An 8,216-nucleotide genomic window follows, 5' to 3' on the forward strand; every position below is an offset into this window, starting at 1 on the left:
CAATTTTACTCTCCCTGCCTTAGTCAGTTGAAAATGAAGAATGATTGCTAAATTCATGAAGAAAATAAATTAGACAGTAAATAAGGACTGTAAAAATGCTATTCTTAAAAGAAACAGGTAGCAGTTTACACCATCCATAATCAAAATCAGTTGACTTGATATAAAGATACAGCTATCACAATTTAAAAAATAATAAAAATAAAATCAATAAAGAAAAGAAAGTGAATTCAGTGTCACACCTAGAAACCTACAAAATAACAAAGCATCTCCTAGAAGTAAATCCTGAAATGGAGGAGCAGAGAAGTGTGTTAGACTGCGACTCTGCGTAGGGTTTTGGGTGGGTAACTGCTGAAAAAGAAGGGCAGAGAAGTGTGTTAAACTGCGACTCTGTCTCCTGGTCTCAACTCTGGGTTGTCATGGATTTGGTCCACTAATAAACTTGGCCAGATTTCTAGAAATGGATGCCGTCTCTCCGAATCAGACCAGGTCTTCCCCAGAAAGTCTGCCAATGATCAACAAAGCCCACATCGTTTGCTGGACACCACCTCGACAACCAGCGGCGGAATGACGACATGCGGCTATACATGTCATCACTGGTCAGATTTGGCAGGGGTCCAGAGAAAACTACGGTGTCCGACATTGTTTTTGCATATGTACACACTGACTCAACATTAATCTTAGTGACCTCCGATTGGTGTAGCCCTCCCTTCCTGGCTGCACAGGAGATGCCGGGGGATGGCTACCAGAGGCTAACTCAGGCCGTTCCGCACCGACTACCGGGGACTGGCTAGCTACAGTAGCTAAAGACTGATCTACCAAGGTGCGGAGCCGGACTTCTAAATCACTGAGCCTCGCCTCCATGTCTATAAATAAACTACATATACTACCGCTAAAGGAGGCAGAGGAGTAACTGAACATCTGACACACCGAGCAGGAGAAAGTAGGAGAGAGCGAGAGGGAGAAGGAGAAGCCATCGCTAGCTGCTAAGCTAAAGTGCTGTAGCGTCAGTTACCAAAACTTTAGAACAACTATGAGATTGAACAGCAGTCACTAAAAGATGGAAAGAACTGTGAGTGCTTAGGCAAAATTACTGTAAAGAATAAGTGTTTAGCGAACAGTTGGCCGCTGTAATCAAACAAATGTAACTGTTTAGCGAGAGCAGCACAACACGGTACCAACACACAAGCACCGGAAACGGAAATGAGTCGACACGCTTACCGCAATACGTCAGCAGTACGTCAGCTGGCTCAAACATAGAGCTGGTTTTGGAGTGTTCTTCTTCTTCTTGTATAATTCCGGCAGTGTTGACGCCTGTCACTACATTAAATGCGTCTGTAGAAGAAGCAGAGGAAATAATAACAATAATAAAGACAGATGATGGCAAAAAATCACAGATGTGGATTTTCCCAGATAGAAGGCTATAATGTGGGACAGTTGTTTTCAAAGCGGTGCTGAAGTTGTCTGTTTTCTGCTGGACAGGTAATTAACTTAAGTTTGTCAGACTTTAGCGATGCAAATGAAAGCTGTTGTTTGTTAGCTTTAGCTTGAAGCTAGCCCTAGTCACGAGAGACGTGAGGTGTTTCCCCTGTCAATATCTAACTTTGCATTAATTTCATGTCGCCTACTTATTCTCCAGCCTGTGGGTTGGCTTTGCCGGTTACGTTAGCGAGACAATCAGCTGATCAGTAAATAAAACCGTAACGTTAGCTTAGAGCATGGAAGCATCAGCCAGCTGAACTTTTACTGCCCTGGTAGAAAAATCATGTAAGGTTACTTGCATTGGTTTATTCTCCAGCGCTGGCTTTGGCTTGTGGTGTAAAATATGTAGTTTCATTAATTTCATGTAGTGACTCTCTCTCCAGAGCTCTGTTTTGGTTTTGTCAGTTACGTTCTTGAGACAATCAGCTGATCACTAATTGGCAATGAAACGGTAGCTTACAGCTGTCTAGTTTAGACAGCTAAACCTTTACTGCACTGGTAGAAAAAATATGTAGTTGGATTGTAATTTAATGTAGTTCTTCTCCAGCCTCTGTTATGGCTTTGTTACGTGGACAGAAATGTGTCCTTACCTTCCTGAGAAAGATGATGAATATTATTGGCAATAAAACAGCAGGGAAGCTCAGATCAGCAGCTAAACTTCACATTTTACTGCCCTGGTGGAAAACATGTATTTCTTTTTACTGGTAATGGTGATATATAACAAGACCGTGTGTCTATCAAGTGACCAATAATGAATACTTTCAGAATTTGCATTATATTGTTATTGGATATTGCTTCCCACTGTGCACACAAATGTGTAATTTGTTCTTTCACATGCTAAATGCCCATTAAAAACGTTGCTGAAAAGCTGAAATAATGGCTGTCAGTGCTACTTTGTGTTTCTGTTGTATTTTGAAAAATTAAAAAAGACATGTTGGTAAGTTTTGCAGATTGCTTATCTAATCAAGCAAAGCCAGAGGAGCCTTGATCCTCACCTGACTATGCCTTCAAAAACTAAACTAAACTTCATGTATTATGTGTTTTTTAATGGACTGTGGTGCAGTGAGACTTAACTCCTGTTATCTGTCAGTGGTCATACTTTGATGCACTAGATGTGATAGTGTTTGAGAATTTCTTGATTTACTGTGGTATGTTATTCCAGATGAGCCAACCCTCCCAAGATGTAAAATACTGTATTACAAGAGTATGAGACATCATGTAGCAATTAATTTCTTGATGTGGCTCTTGTTTATTAATGAAAAGGAACAATAATATTCAGTTTAACTGAATAATTAATTAGATATATTAAGAAATTATATTTATCTAAAGCAACCTGATTTCTTGACTGGTAACTTTCTGCTATCTCATAGATGACACCTTTGTCCCGTCTCAGGCACCGTAACTAAACTACTCGCTTGGATAAGGGAGGGGGTGCAATTCGCAACTCTCACCACTAGATGTCACTAAAACTTACACACTGAACCTTTAATAATGTCTGCTCACACATCATTAAAATTAAGATATTATTGTAGACGTACAGCTGTAAATGGCAAAAATCACTATCATGATGATTTTGATCAAAATTGCAATCACCATTACCGATTGACTTAGGAAACAACATGCATTTATTTAGAACTTTTCAAATGGAATGCATTTTTTTTTTAAACGATTATCCAAAGTAGGCTAGTAATCGAGTATTTTTAACTTTAAACAGCATCCTAGAGCCAAGAGGAAGACAGCAATGCTGTGTGTGTGTGTGTGTGTGTGTGTGTGTGTGTGTGTGTGTCGAGTGGAGCACAGCAGGTGACAGGTGAAATATTTGAGTTGACAAAAACTCATTACATTACGCTGACATTAACCGTGGTGTTCTATGGGGATATGCACTTGACTTTAACCAACGGTGAGAAAAGTGTAAATTCCGTAATACGTTGGAAGACAGGGACGCGGTGAATATTTTAAAAGCATGGACCAGGTAAAGCAAGGCTTAACACACCTGGTTTCCTGGAGCATGTGGAACAGTTTGGGGGTGCTCAGCTGGCAGTGGTGGGGAGTTGCGGTCTCCATACTCTCCATAATGCCTTCAAGTGTGGATTCACTGATTGGCACATAGAGAAGTTTCTCAGGGCCCTGCACACAGTTTTCCACAAAGTGCTTGCAAGAAGACAGGATTTCTGTAATCTCACTAAATCCAAAGTCTTCGCTCTGCCTTTCTGTGGCCACCGTGGGGTCGCGAACCTCCCAGTGGTGGATAGGGGCCTCGTCATCTGGCCGGACATTATGAAGTATGTTGAGGCTGTCACAACCAAAAAGCTCCCTCACCCTGGGACTTCCTCCTACGACACCATTGCAGCGGCAACCAAAGACCCTCTCATCCCATCCAAGTTGCATTTCTTCACGGCGGTCTCACGAAGCATGACACCTTTCCTCACCAAGTACCAGACTGATGAGCCTGTGCTGCTTTACATTGGAAACGACCTGGCTGAGCTGCTGAAGGTGAGGTGAATGCTTTCATTGCACTGTGAATATAATTTTTAATCATCCTTCATTCACAGCTAGCACATAGCACTACTGCTGAGACTGACTGAGTGATTGATTAATTTCTTTGATAATATATAAAAATAAATAATAAAGCTGCTGCCCAGGAATACAGACATTTACATAGTTTACATTAAAAACAGTACAATGAGGATTGAAAACACAATTCTGGCCTTCTAAGACAATGATGGTGATGTGAGTATTATTAACTTGTTTTTATTCTCTAATAATATGTATTTTTTGTCTTTGCAGAGTTTGCTGAGAAGATTTACCAAGAGAGAACTTCTCTGTGATGTCACGCCTCTACAAATGGTCCGGCTTGATGTCACCAACAAGCAGTCAAGGGTTCATCCGAGGGCTGTTGGCATTGGAGCAGAGTCTGTTGAAAATGTATTGTGGAAAGAATCATGTGTGTGGAAATTACTTGGCCAGTCTTCTCACTAGATCCGCTGGCAGAATAGAGGAGGGAGAGGAGAACATTTACCTAAGTTAGTGCCTATTTACATCTTTAGGAGCTCCAGGGGCAGAGTAGACCCATCGTAGGGGAGCTTTCTGTCCTCCAGTCCAGAATGTATGGAGGGTCTATCCAGAATGGTGAAGAAGATTCAAGAGAAGAGCCTCTTGACTTACCCGACTGTGAGACAAATGAGTGCCTAGTCAAAAAGTTTCTCCAAGACAATACTTGTTTATTCACTCTTTCTATAGATGATCTAATCATCCAGCAGTTTTCACAGTTCGTGTCCCTGGAGTTCCTGTTCCTCAAGCCCATGGAGAAGAGGCTGGACGTGTGCCTTCATCGTTTCATCAGTGAGCGCTACCCAGAGCTCTGGGCTTTCCTCCAAAAACTTTTGCTCCTCTCTCATGGCCAGGCTGCAGTGGAGAGGCGGGTCTCCATCAACAAAGAAGTTGAAATCTGTAATATCCAGGAGGACACTGTCATTGCACATAGAATTATCTGTGATAATGTGTGGCTACATGGGGTGGTTACTAAGGTCCCCCTCACACCGGAGCTCCTGTCCTCTGTGACAGCAGCCAGGACCAGATACCGAATCAATCTTGAGAATGAGAGAAGAAAGAATGAATATGAGGCAAAGAGCCTTCCAGAAAGTGTCTAAAGGTCTTGCCAGAGATGCTGACAAGTTAGCGGACGATGCTGAGGGCATGCTACAATGGCAGAGCTCATTACTAAGTCCAATGCTTTCAGAAGAAGCCACAAGGAGAAGTTGGCTGAGCTTAAGAACCTGGATGAACAGATTGCAGCCGAGGGAACAGAGCTCCGAAGACTGTAGGCTCTTGTGTCTAGTGACATTCACAGACAGACACTATAGCTTGTATGACCAAAAGGTGGTATGTGAGGTAATAGTGAGCAGTGTTGGCTCTTAATGTGACAAATACGCATATTTTTTAATTTATGTTATTACACACCTCACAAGGCTAATGTCTATTAAATATGAATGTCTTACAATAAAATGTTTTATTAAATTCAAATACTTGGTAAATAATTATTTTCTAGGGCATAAAATCCATACAGATTTTCCATTATATCCTTCATATTGATGACAGTATGGCTGTGAAGTTGGCATTAAATTTCATTCTGAGTGGTCTTTAAAAAGTCTTAAATTTAACTTTAACTTGTACCCTGTATATAACACAATAAAGGAAAGGGAAAAAGCCGAAAAGCACAATATGACCTCTTTTAAGCTAAATCGGTCTGTAATTGTGTTAATAATTGTGATTTCATTTATGACCAAAATAATAAATGTTTATGATTTTTGCCATATTCAAACTGCCCTACTGCCTTTTATTTCACAAAGCTCTCGCCAACGTTCGGCAGCCTCTTGCTCGGTCACCCTCCTTTTCTCTTTTTAGCTTCCTCCATCAACATCCTCTTGTCTCTCTTCACCTGTCATTAGCTAATGTTACGTCCATAGTGGCTGCTGAGCCCGGTTACATTGCCTGCTCTACACCAGCTGTTATTTTATGATGAAGTTACATAATGTTACTCGGTCACTTGCCGCTAGCTATAAACCTTGAGTTGATTGAACTTACTAGATAACACACTTGGGCATTGGTAACGTTACTCTAAGTGCTCTTGTATCGGTTGCTGGCTAGCTTTATTTGCTAGCTTGCCACCTGGTCTCTTGATCGGTCACAATGGCAATATTATATAGCTGCAGTACTGGAGGCTGCATTTTTCAGGAGCCCCACAGTCCTGGTACAGCAGTTCTTGGACCGTAGTTCTTTTGCGACAGCGTCATCTAGTGGATTGGTGGTGGTAATGCACAGCAACATGAAGGAGTCGACCTTCAGCTGCGCAGACGGGGTTAACCTGTCGACATGCATATAATCAATAACTTAGGTTTAGGCGCACACCCTGTGATTGTTGGCTTCGGGAGGCTGTGAAGAGTAACATAGCCAGGTAGTTGGCAGTATCAAAGAATACAATTGTCCATTCAAATGCAGTTCTGGTCCTGAAATTGCAGCTTCCGGTACTGCAGCTACATATTCCTCCACTAGGTCTGGACAATTAATTGAAAAGTAATCGAAACCGAAATTATCATAACCGAGTATCAAAAAATGTCTGGTCTTTCGGTACCAAATTTCGATACCTAAAGGTTCTTGTTAACGTCAATGAGCCAATAAGCATGCAGCATGCTTGATGTGCCCAAATCTAAAAATGATTGTAATTGGCTGTGATGATGTAAACACTAGTTCACGCTGAATACGCACAGAGCCGTGGCTCATGGATGTAAAAGACGTGGAGAAAATCAAAAGCGTGGCTACATTACACCAGGCTTGATGCAACAGTGCGCGATGCAATATTTGCAATGTAAGATAATTGCTGCCAAGAGCGGCGACACGACAAACCAGGTGAAGCCCTTGACTGTGCATGGAATAAACTGTGCATGGAAAAGCAGAAAGTTGCTCCGTCTTTGACTGCAACAAGACAGCCGGCGCAGTCATCATCTCAGTGCTCTACGCTACATTTTCCCAAGCATGTCTGAAGGATCAGTAAGTGACGCCACGTAGCGATCCTTGGGCTGATGTCTGCGACTTTGCTGCAGTGGAATAAAGACGCCCAATTGAGTTTACTTTCTTATGTGATAGTTGTTGTTGTGTTGCCTGGCCACCTCTTCCTCTAGTGAGGAGGAATCTTGGAGGAAACTCGTTTCCATGAGATGAGTTTTCACTCTCTTTCTTTCTCTCAGGCCTATTGCCATGAATGTTTAGGTTGTTTAGGTTGCAATGTTGCCAGTGCACAAATTCACATATAAAAAATATATAATTAATAAACAATAAAATTACATTATAAAAACTAAAGAAAGAGGAATAAAACCACAATATAGGCCTATAGTATGTTAGCTTGAAAATATGTCTTGCTTTTTGACAAGCAGTAGAATTTTGTTATTAAAATTACAAACAATATTAATTATAATAATGTGATAATTAAGTTACTTTATACAAACAACAATGGTTCTCAGTTTGAGAATAAAATTGGTATCGAAAAAAGTATTGTTCAGGAACCAGTATCGATATTGATCTTAAAAAATCTTTGAACGATACCCAGCCCTACCTGGGAGGTTTCCTGCATTTGGTCTTCCACGATGAAAGAGAATAAATTTCTTAATCGGGTTTCCAGTATTTTGGCTCATACATGCATTCGCCAGTGTGTTTATAATCTCTTCATTGCTCAAAATTGGTGACACTGGACACATTCTTACTGATTCTGTATATCACAGTGTCACATTTGATACTGAAACACAAGATGTGGCAATGACGCTAGATTTCTTTCCATAGATTCATTCCATATTTTCAGACTTGTATTCAACATCTTCTGACTTCCATTCACTTCATACAGGTGCTGGTCATATAATTAGAATATCATCAAAAAGTTGATTTATTTCAGTAATTCCATTCAAAAAGTGAAACTTGGATATTATATTCATTCATTACACACAGACTGATATATTTCAAATGTTTATTTCATTTAATTGTGATGATTAAAACTGACAACTAATGAAAATACCAAATTCAGTATCTCCTAAAATTAGAATATTACGTAAGACCAATACAAAAAAAGGATTTTTAGAAATGTTGGCCAACTGAAAAGTATGAACATGAAAAGTATGAGCATGTACAGCACTCAATACTTAGTTGGGGCTCCTTTTGCCTGAATTACTGCAGCAATGCGGCGTGGCATG

The 8,216-nt window shown here is 40.6% G+C and overlaps 1 protein-coding gene across 1 annotated transcript in view; it reads left to right on the forward strand.

Moving 5' to 3' along the window:
• The first annotated feature begins 1,462 nt into the window (after positions 1 to 1,462).
• Positions 1,463 to 8,216, forward strand: part of nf1a (neurofibromin 1a) — a 176,119-nt gene continuing 169,365 nt past the window's right edge. Inside the window, exon 1 of the mRNA XM_046075025.1 lies at positions 1,463 to 1,479. The gene's annotated coding sequence lies outside the window, so the exon portion shown is untranslated. The remainder of the gene's footprint in view (positions 1,480 to 8,216) is intronic.

Source organism: Micropterus dolomieu, linkage group LG17 (genome assembly GCF_021292245.1).
Source record: "Micropterus dolomieu isolate WLL.071019.BEF.003 ecotype Adirondacks linkage group LG17, ASM2129224v1, whole genome shotgun sequence".
Lineage (NCBI taxonomy): Eukaryota > Metazoa > Chordata > Actinopteri > Centrarchiformes > Centrarchidae > Micropterus > Micropterus dolomieu.